Source organism: Pseudophryne corroboree, unplaced genomic scaffold, assembly GCF_028390025.1.
Source record: "Pseudophryne corroboree isolate aPseCor3 unplaced genomic scaffold, aPseCor3.hap2 scaffold_472, whole genome shotgun sequence".
Lineage (NCBI taxonomy): Eukaryota > Metazoa > Chordata > Amphibia > Anura > Myobatrachidae > Pseudophryne > Pseudophryne corroboree.
The window spans coordinates 317,654-333,748 of NW_026970084.1; the positions used below are offsets into that span (position 1 = coordinate 317,654).

General features: G+C 35.0%; 1 non-coding gene across 1 annotated transcript; it reads right to left on the reverse strand.

Moving 5' to 3' along the window:
• Positions 1-11,131: 11,131 nt before the first annotated feature.
• On the reverse strand, positions 11,132-11,205 carry TRNAN-AUU (transfer RNA asparagine (anticodon AUU)). The gene has a single exon. It is a non-coding gene; the product is annotated as a tRNA-Asn (tRNA).
• Positions 11,206-16,095: the final 4,890 nt, after the last annotated feature.

The window sequence follows — 16,095 nt, forward strand, 5'->3', positions numbered from 1 at the left end:
AATGAAGTGGATTTTTGAAAGAAAACAATACTGTCAATATACTATTAAAACAAATTAAAATGGTAAAAGTTATTGTACTTTAAGTAAAAATAAAAGAGACAAAATATCAATCCCAGTTTTGGATTACTTTAATTAACAAAAAAAAAATGCATATAGCAGAGGATAGTTTCAATCTGCCTACCTCTGGGTTATGGGCCCAGCATGCTTCCATTGCAGTACTCTGCTGCACATGTAAGTTCAAGAGATCCTGAAGCACTCACTCATCATGGGAAAGTACCAATGTGTTTCTTCGTTGGTTGATGGAAGAAACATCTTACAAAAACTCTCCAGATTATTGACTTTTTAAAGTTTTTCTAGGAAACGTTTTAGATGAATGCTTATTAGCCTTTGTGAGTATGGACTTTTGCAAAGTGTCTCTGTGGCGCAATCAGTTAGTATGTACGGCTATTAACCAAAAGGTTGGTGGTTAAATCCCACCCAGGGACCTAATTGACCTTGTTATCAGATTTTGGTGATCTTTAAGTAGACAAGTCAAAATTTCAAACCCCCTGTTATGGTGTAGGGTACCTGGCCTTCTCTGATGTAATCAGAGTTAGATTTGATTCAGTGATTTTATAAAAACAGCTAGGAAGCACAATTTAGCAGTGGGTTGCAGAGAAAAAAAATATGCTGGCAGAAAAATCCAATTGAGTGATTAAACAGCTCTTTATTTTCTGGCTTTATTTTTATGCTAACAAATTTGTTCTCTGAAAAGTGTCCACAAAGCCAAGTCTCTGATTAACACCTTTGTAAGGATGGTTTTTCACCTATTACTAAACTAAACTTGCTTCATTGGAAAGGCAGCAAGATGTATCCTCATTTCAATGTCTCATCTTCACCCTTAAACCCTTAAATAAAGATTTTCTTAATTCCTTACCTGTGTGCTAATTAGATATCACCTTGTTTTCATATTAAACAGACTTCCACGTGAGAAAGCAGCAAGGATGCAGTGGCGTTAATGTTTCCTGGTGTCAACTTGTATTATTTTAGTATACATTGAAATGAGGATGCATCTTGCTGCCTTTCCAATGAAGCAAGTTTAATTTAGTAATAGGTGAAAAACCATCCTTACAAAGGTGTTAATCAGAGACTTGGCTTTGTGGACACTTTTCAGAGAACAAATTTGTTAGCATAAAAATAAATCCAGAAAATGAAGAGCTGTTTAATCACTCAATTGGATTTTTCTGCCAGCATATTTTTTTTCTCTGCAACCCACTGCTAAATTGTGCTTCCTAGCTGTTTTTATAAAATCACTGAATCAAATCTAACTCTGATTACATCAGAGAAGGCCAGGTACCCTACACCATAAAAGGGGGTATGAAATTTCACTTGTCTACTTAAAGATCACCAAAATCTGATAACAAGGTCAATTACGTCCCTGGGTGGGATTGAACCACCAACCTTTTGGTTAATAGCCGTACACACTAACTGATTGCGCCACAGAGACACTTTGCAAAAGTACATACTGACAAATGATAAAAAGCATTCATCTAAAATGTTTCCTAGAAAAACTTAAAAAAGTCAATAATCTGGAGAGTTTTTGTAAGATGTTTCTTCTATCAACCAACGAAGAAACCCATTGGTACTTTCCCATGATGAGTGAGTGCTTCAGGATCTCTTGCACTTACATGTGCAGCAGAGTACAGCAATGGAAGCATGCTGGACCCATAACCCAGAGGTAGGCAGATTGAAACTATCCTCTGCTATATGCATTTTTTTGTTTGTTAATTAAAGTAATCCAAAACTGGGATTGATATTTTGGCTCTTTTATTTTTACTTAAAGTACAATAACTTTTACCATTTTAATTTGTTTTAATAGTATATTGACAGTATTGTTTTCTTTCAAAAATCCACTTCATTTTCTTTACCCTATTATTAAAATGGTAATTGACAAAAACAAACTACATTGTCACCAGAAGAGCAATACAAAATGTACAAGTGATATATTAAAATCATCTTTCCAGCTTGAATTTCAATGATGCATTGGGTCAACAATTTTGTGAGAAACATCTTCACCCTTAAATAAAGATTTTCTTAATTCCTTACCTGTGTGCTAATTAGATATCACCTTGTTTTCACATTAAACAGACTTCCACATGAGAAAGCAGCAAGGATGCAGTGGCGTTAATGTTTCCTGGTGTCAACTTGTATTATTTCAGTAGACATTGAAATGAGGATGCATCTTGCTGCCTTTCCAATGAAGCAAGTTTAATTTAGTAATAGGTGAAAAACCATCCTTACAAAGGTGTTAATCAGAGACTTGGCTTTGTGGACACTTTTCAGAGAACAAATTTGTTAGCATAAAAATAAAGCCAGAAAATAAAGAGCTGTTTAATCACTCAATTGGATTTTTCTGCCAGCATATTTTTTTTCTCTGCAACCCACTGCTAAATTGTGCTTCCTAGTTGTTTTTATAAAATCACTGAATCAAATCTAACTCTGATTACATCAGAGAAGGCCAGGTACCCTACACCATAACAAGGGGGTTTGAAATTTTGACTAGTCTACTTAAAGATCACCAAAATCTGATAACAAGGTCAATTAGGTCCCTGGGTGGGATTGAACCACCAACCTTTTGGTTAATAGCCGTACATACTAACTGATTGCGCCACAGAGACACTTTGCAAAATTCCATACTGACAAAGGCTAATAAGCATTCATCTAAAACGTTTCCTAGAAAAACTTTAAAAAGTCAATAATCTGGAGAGTTTTTGTAAGATGTTTCTTCCATCAACCAACGAAGAAACACATTGGTACTTTCCCATGATGAGTGAGTGCTTCAGGATCTCTTGCACTTACATGTGCAGCAGAGTACAGCAATGGAAGCATGCTGGGCCCATAACCCAGAGGTAGGCAGATTGAAACTATCCTCTGCTATATGCATTTTTTTGTTTGTTAATTAAAGTAATCCAAAACTGGGATTGATATTTTGGCTCTTTTGTTTTTACTTAAAGTACAATAACTTTTACCATTTTAATTTGTTTTAATAGTATATTGACAGTATTGTTTTCTTTCAAAAATCCACTTCATTTTCTTTACCCTATTATTAAAATGGTAATTGACAAAAACAAACTACATTGTCACCAGAAGAGCAATACAAAATGTACAAGTGATATATTAAAATCATCTTTCCAGCTTGAATTTCAATGATGCATTGGGTCAACAATTTTGTGAGAAACATCTTCACCCTTAAATAAAGATTTTCTTAATTCCTTACCTGTGTGCTAATTAGATATCACCTTGTTTTCACATTAAACAGACTTCCACATGAGAAAGCAGCAAGGATGCAGTGGCGTTAATGTTTCCTGGTGTCAACTTGTATTATTTCAGTAGACATTGAAATGAGGATGCATCTTGCTGCCTTTCCAATGAAGCAAGTTTAATTTAGTAATAGGTGAAAAACCATCCTTACAAAGGTGTTAATCAGAGACTTGGCTTTGTGGACACTTTTCAGAGAACAAATTTGTTAGCATAAAAATAAAGCCAGAAAATAAAGAGCTGTTTAATCACTCAATTGGATTTTTCTGCCAGCATATTTTTTTTCTCTGCAACCCACTGCTAAATTGTGCTTCCTAGTTGTTTTTATAAAATCACTGAATCAAATCTAACTCTGATTACATCAGAGATGGCCAGGTACCCTACACCATAACAAGGGGGTTTGAAATTTTGACTAGTCTACTTAAAGATCACCAAAATCTGATAACAAGGTCAATTAGGTCCCTGGGTGGGATTGAACCACCAACCTTTTGGTTAATAGCCGTACATACTAACTGATTGCGCCACAGAGACACTTTGCAAAATTCCATACTGACAAAGGCTAATAAGCATTCATCTAAAACGTTTCCTAGAAAAACTTTAAAAAGTCAATAATCTGGAGAGTTTTTGTAAGATGTTTCTTCCATCAACCAACGAAGAAACACATTGGTACTTTCCCATGATGAGTGAGTGCTTCAGGATCTCTTGCACTTACATGTGCAGCAGAGTACAGCAATGGAAGCATGCTGGGCCCATAACCCAGAGGTAGGCAGATTGAAACTATCCTCTGCTATATGCATTTTTTTGTGTTAATTAAAGTAATCCAAAACTGGGATTGATATTCTGTCTCTTTTATTTTTACTTAAAGTACAATAACTTTTACCATTTTAATTTGTTTTAATAGTATATTGACAGTATTGTTTTCTTTCAAAAATCCACTTCATTTTCTTTACCCTATTATTAAAATGGTAATTGACAAAAACAAACTACATTGTCACCAGAAGAGCAATACAAAATGTACAAGTGATATATTAAAATCATCTTTCCAGCTTGAATTTCAATGATGCATTGGGGCAACGATTTTGTGAGAAACATCTTCACCCTTAAATAAAGATTTTCTTAATTCCTTACCTGTGTGCTAATTAGATATCACCTTGTTTTCATATTAAACAGACTTCCACATGAGAAAGCAGCAAGGATGCAGTGGCGTTAATGTTTCCTGGTGTCAACTTGTATTATTTCAGTAGACATTGAAATGAGGATGCATCTTGCTGCCTTTCCAATGAAGCAAGTTTAATTTAGTAATAGGTGAAAAACCATCCTTACAAAGGTGTTAATCAGAGACTTGGCTTTGTGGACACTTTTCAGAGAACAAATTTGTTAGCATAAAAATAAAGCCAGAAAATAAAGAGCTGTTTAATCACTCAATTGGATTTTTCTGCCAGCATATTTTTTTTCTCTGCCACCCACTGCTAAATTGTGCTTCCTAGCTGTTTTTATAAAATCACTGAATCAAATCTAACTCTGATTACATCAGAGAAGGCCAGGTACCCTACACCATAACAGGGGGTTTGAAATTTTGACTTGTCTACTTAAAGATCACCAAAATCTGATAACAAGGTCAATTAGGTCCCTGGGTGGGATTGAACCACCAACCCTATGGTTAATAGCCGTACATACTAACTGATTGCGCCACAGAGACACTTTGCAAAAGTCCATACTGACAAAGGCTAATAAGCATTCATCTAAAACGTTTCCTAGAAAAACTTTAAAAAGTCAATAATCTGGAGAGTTTTTGTAAGATGTTTCTTCCATCAACCAACGAAGAAACACATTGGTACTTTCCCATGATGAGTGAGTGCTTCAGGATCTCTTGCACTTACATGTGCAGCAGAGTACTGCAATGGAAGCATGCTGGGCCCATAACCCAGAGGTAGGCAGATTGAAACTATCCTCTGCTATATGCATTTTTTTTGTTAATTAAAGTAATCCAAAACTGGGATTGATATTTTGTCTCTTTTATTTTTACTTAAAGTACAATAACTTTTACCATTTTAATTTGTTTTAATAGTATATTGACAGTATTGTTTTCTTTCAAAAATCCACTTCATTTTCTTTACCCTATTATTAAAATGGTAATTGACAAACACAAACTACATTGTCACCAGAAGAGCAATACAAAATGTGCAAGTGATATATTAAAATCATCTTTCCAGCTTGAATTTCAATGATGCATTGGGTCAACAATTTTGTGAGAAACATCTTCACCCTTAAATAAAGATTTTCTTAATTCCTTACCTGTGTGCTAATTAGATATCACCTTGTTTTCACATTAAACAGACTTCCACATGAGAAAGCAGCAAGGATGCAGTGGCGTTAATGTTTCCTGGTGTCAACCTGTATTATTTCAGTAGACATTGAAATGAGGATACATCTTGCTGCCTTTCCAATGAAGCAAGTTTAATTTAGTAATAGGTGAAAAACCATCCCTACAAAGGTGTTAATCAGAGACTTGGCTTTGTGGACACTTTTCAGAGAACAAATTTGTTAGCATAAAAATAAAGCCAGAAAATGAAGAGCTGTTTAATCACGCAATTTGATTTTTTTGCCAGCATATTTCTTTTTCTCTGCAACCCACTGCTAAATTGTGCTTCCTAGATGTTTTTATAAAATCACTGAATCAAATCTAACTCTGATTACATCAGAGAAGGCCAGGTACCCTACACCATAACAGGGGGTATAAAATTTGACTTGTCTACTTAAAGATCACCAAAATCTGATAACAAGGTCAATTACGTCCCTGGGTGGGATTGAACCACCAACCTTTTGGTTAATAGCCGTACACACTAACTGATTGCGCCACAGAGACACTTTGCAAAAGTACATACTGACAAATGCTAATAAGCATTCATCTAAAACGTTTCCTAGAAAAACTTAAAAAAGTCAATAATCTGGAGAGTTTTTGTAAGATGTTTCTTCTATCAACCAACGAAGAAACACATTGGTACTTTCCCATGATGAGTGAGTGCTTCAGGATCTCTTGCACTTACATGTGCAGCAGAGTACAGCAATGGAAGCATGCTGGGCCCATAACCCAGAGGTAGGCAGATTGAAACTATCCTCTGCTATATGCATTTTTTTGTTTGTTAATTAAAGTAATCCAAAACTGGGATTGATATTTTGTCTCTTTTATTTTTACTTAAAGTACAATAACTTTTACCATTTTAATTTGTTTTAATAGTATATTGACAGTATTGTTTTCTTTCAAAAATCCACTTAATTTTCTTTACCCTATTATTAAAATGGTAATTGACAAAAACAAACTACATTGTCACCAGAAGAGCAATACAAAATCTACAAGTGATATATTAAAATCATCTTTCCAGCTTGAATTTCAATGATGCATTGGGGCAACGATTTTGTGAGAAACATCTTCACCCTTAAATAAAGATTTTCTTAATTCCTTACCTGTGTGCTAATTAGATATCACCTTGTTTTCACATTAAACAGACTTCCACATGAGAAAGCTGCAAGGATGCAGTGGCGTTAATGTTTCCTGGTGTCAACCTGTATTATTTTAGTAGACATTGAAATGAGGATGCATCTTGCTACCTTTCCAATGAAGCAAGTTTAATTTAGTAATAGGTGAAAAACCATCCTTACAAAGGTGTTAATCAGAGACTTGGCTTTGTGGACACTTTTCAGAAAACAAATTTGTTAGCATAAAAATAAAGCCAGAAAATAAAGAGCTGTTTAATCACTCAATTGGATTTTTCTGCCAGCATATTTTTTTTCTCTGCAACCCACTGCTAAATTGTGCTTCCTAGCTGTTTTTATAAAATCACTGAATCAAATCTAACTCTGATTACATCAGAGAAGGCCAGGTACCCTACACCATAACAGGGGATTTGAAATTTTGACTTGTCTACTTAAAGATCACCAAAATCTGATAACAAGGTCAATTAGGTCCCTGGGTGGGATTAAACCACCAACCTTTTGGTTAATAGCCGTACATACTAACTGATTGCGCCACAGAGACACTTTGCAAAAGTCCATACTGACAAAGGCTAATAAGCATTCATCTAAAACGTTTCCTAGAAAAACTTTAAAAAGTCAATAATCTGGAGAGTTTTTGTAAGATGTTTCTTTCATCAACCAACGAAGAAACACATTGGTACTTTCCCATGATGAGTGAGTGCTTCAGGATCTCTTGAACTTACATGTGCAGCAGAGTACTGCAATGGAAGCATGCTGGGCCCATAACCCAGAGGTAGGCAGATTGAAACTATCCTCTGCTATATGCATTTTTTTTTTGTTAATTAAAGTAATCTAAAACTGGTATTGATATTCTGTCTCTTTTATTTTTACTTAAAGTACAATAACTTTTACCATTTTAATTTGTTTTAATAGTATATTGACAGTATTGTTTTCTTTCAAAAATCCACTTCATTTTCTTTACCCTATTATTAAAATGGTAATTGACAAAAACAAACTACATTGTCACCAGAAGAGCAATACAAAATGTACAAGTGATATATTAAAATCATATTTCCAGCTTGAATTTCAATGATGCATTGGGGCAACGATTTTGTGAGAAACATCTTCACCCTTAAATATTTTCTTAATTCCTTACCTGTGTGCTAATTAGATATCACCTTGTTTTCATATTAAACAGACTTCCACATGAGAAAGCAGCAAGGATGCAGTGGCGTTAATGTTTCCTGGTGTCAACTTGTATTATTTCAGTAGACATTGAAATGAGGATGCATCTTGCTGCCTTTCCAATGAAGCAAGTTTAATTTAGTAATAGGTGAAAAACCATCCTTACAAAGGTGTTAATCAGAGACTTGGCTTTGTGGACACTTTTCAGAGAACAAATTTGTTAGCATAAAAATAAAGCCAGAAAATGAAGAGCTGTTTAATCACTCAATTGGATTTTTCTGCCAGCATATTTTTTTTCTCTGCAACCCACTGCTAAATTGTGCTTCCTAGCTGTTTTTATAAAATCACTGAATCAAATCTAACTCTGATTACATCAGAGAAGGCCAGGTACCCTACACCAGGCCTGGCCAACCTGTGGCTCTCCAGATGTAGTGAAACTACACATCCCAGCATGCCCTGCCACAGTTTTAGCATTCCCTAATAGCAAAACTGTGGCAAGGCATGATGGGACTTGTAGTTTTACAACAGCTGGAGAGCCACAGGTTGGCCAGGCCTGCCCTACACCATAACAGGGGGTTTGAAATTTTGACTTGTCTACTTAAAGATCACCAAAATCTGATAACAAGGTCAATTAGGTCCCTGGGTGGGATTGAACCACCAACCTTATGGTTAATAGCCGTACATACTAACTGATTGCGCCACAGAGACATTTTGCAAAAGTCCATACTGACAAAGGCTAATAAGCATTCATCTAAAACGTTTCCTAGAAAAACTTAAAAAAGTCAATGATCTGGAGAGTTTTTGTAAGATGTTTCTTCTATCAACCAACGAAGAAACACATTGGTACTTTCCCATGATGAGTGAGTGCTTCAGGATCTCTTGCACTTACATGTGCCGCAGAGTACAGCAATGGAAGCATGCTGGGCCCATAACCCAGAGGTAGGCAGATTGAAACTATCCTCTGCTATATGCATTTTTTTGTTTGTTAATTAAAGTAATCCAAAACTGGGATTGATATTTTGGCTCTTTTATTTTTACTTAAAGTACAGTAACTTTTACCATTTTAATTTGTTTTAATAGTATATTGACAGTATAGTTTTCTTTCAAAAATCCACTTCATTTTCTTTACCCTATTATTAAAATGGTAATTGACAAAAACAAACTACATTGTCACCAGAAGAGCAATACAAAATGTACAAGTGATATATTAAAATCATCTTTCCAGCTTGAATTTCAATGATGCATTGGGTTAACAATTTTGTGAGAAACATCTTCACCCTTAAATAAAGATTTTCTTAATTCCTTACCTGTGTGCTAATTAGATATCACCTTGTTTTCACATTAAACAGACTTCCACATGAGAAAGCAGCAAAGATGCAGTGGCGTTAATGTTTCCTGGTGTCAACCTGTATTATTTCAGTAGACATTGAAATGAGGATACATCTTGCTGCCTTTCCAATGAAGCAAGTTTAATTTAGTAATAGGTGAAAAACCATCCCTACAAAGGTGTTAATCAGAGACTTGGCTTTGTGGACACTTTTCAGAGAACAAATTTGTTAGCATAAAAATAAAGCCAGAAAATAAAGAGCTGTTTAATCACTCAATTGGATTTTTCTGGCAGCATATTTTTTTTCTCTGCAACCCACTGCTAAATTGTGCTTCCTAGCTGTTTTTATAAAATCACTGAATCAAATCTAACTCTGATTACATCAGAGAAGGCCAGGTACCCTACACCATAACAGGGGGTTTGAAATTTTGACTTGTCTACTTAAAGATCACCAAAATCTGATAACAAGGTCAATTAGGTCCCTGGGTGGGATTTAACCACCAACCTTTTGGTTAATAGCCGTATATACTAACTGATTGCGCCACAGAGACACTTTGCAAAAGTCCATACTGACAAAGGCTAATAAGCATTCATCTAAAACGTTTCCTAGAAAAACTTTAAAACAGGGCTGGCCAAACCGGTCCTCGAGATCTACCAACAGTTCATGTTTTCCAGGCCTCCTGGAGATCTGTAGAATGGTCAGTTAGGAATGAATGCAGCACATCTTAATTAGTAATGACTACACCTGTGCACCAGCTAGGTAGTCTAGAAAATGTGAACTGTTAGTAGATCTCGAGGACTGGTTTGGCCAGCCCTGCTTTAAAAAGTCAATAATCTGGAGAGTTTTTGTAAGATGTTTCTTCCATCAACCAACGAAGAAACACATTGGTACTTTCCCATGATGAGTGAGTGCTTCAGGATCTCTTGAACTTACATGTGCAGCAGAGTACTGCAATGGAAGCATGCTGGGCCCATAACCCAGAGGTAGGCAGATTGAAACTATCCTCTGCTATATGCATTTTTTTTTTGTTAATTAAAGTAATCCAAAACTGGGATTGATATTTTGTCTCTTTTATTTTTACTTAAAGTACAATAACTTTTACCATTTTAATTTGTTTTAATAGTATATTGACAGTATTGTTTTCTTTCAAAAATCCACTTCATTTTCTTTACCCTATTATTAAAATGGTAATTGACAAAAACAAACTACATTGTCACCAGAAGAGCAATACAAAATGTACAAGTGATATATTAAAATCATCTTTCCAGCTTGAATTTCAATGATGCATTGGGTCAACAATTTTGTGAGAAACATCTTCACCCTTAAATAAAGATTTTCTTAAATCCTTACCTGTGTGCTAATTAGATATCACCTTGTTTTCACATTAAACAGACTTCCACATGAGAAAGCAGCAAGGATGCAGTGGCGTTAATGTTTCCTGGTGTCAACTTGTATTATTTCAGTAGACATTGAAATGAGGATGCATCTTGCTGCCTTTCCAATGAAGCAAGTTTAATTTAGTAATAGGTGAAAAACCATCCTTACAAAGGTGTTAATCAGAGACTTGGCTTTGTGGACACTTTTCAGAGAACAAATTTGTTAGCATAAAAATAAAGCAAGAAAATGAAGAGCTGTTTAATCACTCGATTGGATTATTCTGCCAGCATATTTTTTTTCTCTGCAACCCACTGCTAAATTGTGCTTCCTAGCTGTTTTTATAAAATCACTGAATCAAATCTAACTCTGATTACATCAGAGAAGGCCATGTACCCTACACCATAAGAGGAGGTTTGAAATGTTGACTTGTCTACTTAAATATCACCAAAATCTGATCACAAGGTTAATTACGTCCCTGGGTGGGATTGAACCACCAACCTTTTGGTTAATAGCCAAACACACTAACCGATTGCGCCACAGAGACACTTTGCAAAAAGTACGTACTGACAAAGGCTAATAAGCATACATCTAAAACGTTTCCTAGAAAAACATTAAAAAATCAATAATCTGGAGAGTTTTTGTAAGATGTTTCTTCCATCAACCAACGAATAAACACATTGGTACTTTCCCATGATGAGTGAGTGCTTCAGGATCTCTTGCACTTACATGTGCAGCAGAGTACTGCAATGGAAGCATGCTGGGCCCATAACCCAGAGGTAGGCAGATTGAAACTATCCTCTGCTATATGCATTTTTTTTTGTTAATTAAAGTAATCCAAAACTGGGATTGATATTTTGGCTCTTTTATTTTTACTTAAAGTACAATAACTTTTACCATTTTAATTTGTTTTAATAGTATATTGACAGTATAGTTTTCTTTCAAAAATCCACTTAATTTTATTTACCCTATTATTAAAATGGTAATTGACAAAAAAAACTACATTGTCACCAGAAGAGCAATACAAAATGTACAAGTGATATATTAAAATCATCTTTCCATCTTGAATTTCAATGATGCATTGGGGCAACAATTTTGTGAGAAACATCTTCACCCTTAAATAAAGATTTTCGTAATTTCTTACCTGTGTGCTAATTAGATATCACCTTGTTTTCACATTAAACAGACTTCCACATGAGAAAGCAGCAAGGATGCAGTGGCGTTAATGTTTCCTGGTGTCAACCTGTATTATTTCAGTAGACATTGAAATGAGGATGCATCTTGCTGCCTTTCCAATGAAGCAAGTTTAATTTAGTAATAGGTGAAAAACCATCCCTACAAAGGTGTTAATCAGAGACTTGGCTTTGTGGACACTTTTCAGAGAACAAATTTGTTAGCATAAAAATAAAGCCAGAAAATGAAGAGCTGTTTAATCACGCAATTTGATTTTTTTGCCAGCATATTTTTTTTCTCTGCAACCCACTGCTAAATTGTGCTTCCTAGCTGTTTTTTTATAAAATCACTGAATCAAATCTAACTCTGATTACATCAGAGAAGGCCAGGTACCCTACACAATAAGAGGGGGTTTGAAATTTTGACTTGTCTACTTAAATATCACCAAAATCTGATCACAAGGTCAATTACGTTCCTGGGTGGGATTGAACCACCAACCTTTTGGTTAATAACCTTACACACTAACCAATTGCACCACAGAGAGACTGTGCAAGAAGTACATACTGACAAAGGCTAATAAGCATTCATCAAGAACGTTTCCTAGAAAAACTTTAAAAAGTCAATAATCTGGAGAGTTTGTGTAAGATGTTTCTTCCATCAACCAATGAAGAAACACATTGGTACTTTCCCATGATGAGTGAGTGCTTCAGGATCTCTTGCACTTACATGTGCAGCAGAGTACTGCAATGGAAGCATGCTGGGCCCATAACCCAGAGATAGGCAGATTGAAACTATCCTTTGCTATATGCATTTTTTTTGTTAATTAAAGTAATCCAAAACTGGGATTGATATTTTTGCTCTTTTATTTTTACTTAAAGTACAATAACTTTTACCATTTTAATTTGTTTTAATAGTATATTGACAGTATTGTTTTCTTTCAAAAATCCACTTAATTTTCTTTACCCTATTATTAAAATGGTAATTGACAAAAACAAACTACATTGTCACCAGAAGAGCAATACAAAATGTACAAGTGATATATTAAAATCATCTTTCCAGCTTGAATTTCAATGATGCATTGGGGCAACGATTTTGTGAGAAACATCTTCACCCTTAAATAAAGATTTTCTTAATTCCTTACCTGTGTGCTAATTAGATATCACCTTGTTTTCACATTAAACAGACTTCCACATGAGAAAGCAGCAAGGATGCAGTGGCGTTAATGTTTCCTGGTGTCAACCTGTATTATTTCAGTAGACATTGAAATGAGGATGCATCTTGCTGCCTTTCCAATGAAGCAAGTTTAATTTAGTAATAGGTGAAAAACCATCCCTACAAAGGTGTTAATCAGAGACTTGGCTTTGTGGACACTTTTCAGAGAACAAATTTGTTAGCACAAAAATAAAGCCAGAAAATGAAGAGCTGTTTAATCACTCAATTGTATTTTTTTGCCAGCATATTTTTTTTATCTGCAACCCACTGCTAAATTGTGCTTCCTAGCTGTTTTTTATAAAATCACTGAATCAAATCTAACTCTGATTACATCAGAGAAGGCCAGGTACCCTATACAATAAGAGGGGGTTTGAAATTTTGACTTGTCTACTTAAATATCACCAAAATCTGATCACAAGGTCAATTACATTCCTGGGTGGGATTGAACCACCAACCTTTTGGTTAATAGCCGTACACACTAACTGATTGCGCCACAGAGACACTTTGCAAAAGTCCATACTGACAAATGCTAATAAGCATTCATCTAAAACGTTTCCTAGAAAAACTTAAAAAAGTCAATAATCTGGAGCGTTTTTGTAAAATGTTTCTTCTATCAACGAACGAAGAAACACATTGGTACTTTCCCATGATGAGTGAGTGCTTCAGGATCTCTTGCACTTACATGTGTAGCAGAGTACTGCAATGGAAGCATGCTGGGCCCATAACCCAGAGATAGGCAGATTGAAACTATCCTTTGCTATATGCATTTTTTTTGTTAATTAAAGTAATCCAAAACTGGGATTGATATTTTTGCTCTTTTATTTTTACTTAAAGTACAATAACTTTTACCATTTTAATTTGTTTTAATAGTATATTGACAGTATTGTTTTCTTTCAAAAATCCACTTAATTTTCTTTACCCTATTATTAAAATGGTAATTGACAAAAACAAACTACATTGTCACCAGAAGAGCAATACAAAATGTACAAGTGATATATTAAAATCATCTTTCCAGCTTGAATTTCAATGATGCATTGGGGCAACGATTTTGTGAGAAACATCTTCACCCTTAAATAAAGATTTTCTTAATTCCTTACCTGTGTGCTAATTAGATATCACCTTGTTTTCACATTAAACAGACTTCCACATGAGAAAGCAGCAAGGATGCAGTGGCGTTAATGTTTCCTGGTGTCAACCTGTATTATTTCAGTAGACATTGAAATGAGGATGCATCTTGCTGCCTTTCCAATGAAGCAAGTTTAATTTAGTAATAGGTGAAAAACCATCCCTACAAAGGTGTTAATCAGAGACTTGGCTGTGTGGACACTTTTCAGAGAACAAATTTGTTAGCACAAAAATAAAGCCAGAAAATGAAGAGCTGTTTAATCACTCAATTGTATTTTTTTGCCAGCATATTTTTTTTATCTGCAACCCACTGCTAAATTGTGCTTCCTAGCTGTTTTTTATAAAATCACTGAATCAAATCTAACTCTGATTACATCAGAGAAGGCCAGGTACCCTATACAATAAGAGGGGGTTTGAAATTTTGACTTGTCTACTTAAATATCACCAAAATCTGATCACAAGGTCAATTACATTCCTGGGTGGGATTGAACCACCAACCTTTTGGTTAATAGCCGTACACACTAACTGATTGCGCCACAGAGACACTTTGCAAAAGTACATACTGACAAATGCTAATAAGCATTCATCTAAAACGTTTCCTAGAAAAACTTAAAAAAGTCAATAATCTGGAGAGTTTTTGTAAAATGTTTCTTCTATCAACGAACGAAGAAACACATTGGTACTTTCCCATGATGAGTGAGTGCTTCAGGATCTCTTGCACTTACATGTGCAGCAGAGTACAGCAATGGAAGCATGCTGGGCCCATAACCCAGAGGTAGGCAGATTGAAACTATCCTCTGCTATATGCATTTTTTTGTTTGTTAATTAAAGTAATCCAAAACTGGGATTGATATTTTGGCTCTTTTATTTTTACTTAAAGTACAATAACTTTTACCATTTTAATTTGTTTTAATAGTATATTGACAGTATTGTTTTCTTTCAAAAATCCACTTAATTTTCTTTACCCTATTATTAAAATGGTAATTGACAAAAACAAACTACATTGTCACCAGAAGAGCAATACAAAATGTACAAGTGATATATTAAAATCATCTTTCCAGCTTGAATTTCAATGATGCATTGGGGCAACGATTTTGTGAGAAACATCTTCACCCTTAAATAAAGATTTTCTTAATTCCTTACCTGTGTGCTAATTAGATATCACCTTGTTTTCACATTAAACAGACTTCCACATGAGAAAGCAGCAAGGATGCAGTGGCGTTAATGTTTCCTGGTGTCAACCTGTATTATTTCAGTAGACATTGAAATGAGGATGCATCTTGCTGCCTTTCCAATGAAGCAAGTTTAATTTAGTAATAGGTGAAAAACCATCCTTACAAAGGTGTTAATCAGAGACTTGGCTTTGTGGACACTTTTCAGAGAACAAATTTGTTAGCATAAAAATAAAGCCAGAAAATAAAGAGCTGTTTAATCACTCAATTGGATTTTTCTGCCAGCATATTTTTTTTCTCTGCAACCCACTGCTAAATTGTGCTTCCTAGCTGTTTTTATAAAATCACTGAATCAAATCTAACTCTGATTACATCAGAGAAGGCCAGGTACCCTACACCATAACAGGGGGTTTGAAATTTTGACTTGTCTACTTAAAGATCACCAAAATCTGATAACAAGGTCAATTATGTTCCTTGGTGGGATTGAACCACCAACCTTTTGGTTAATAGCTGTACATACTAACTGATTGCGCCACAGAGACACTTTGCAAAAGTCCATACTGACAAAGGCTAATAAGCATTCATCTAAAACGTTTCCTAGAAAAACTTTAAAAAGTCAATAATCTGGAGAGTTTTTGTAAGATGTTTCTTCCATCAACCAACGAAGAAACACATTGGTACTTTCCCATGATGAGTGAGTGCTTCAGGATCTCTTGCACTTACATGTGCAGCAGAGTACTGCAATGGAAGCATGC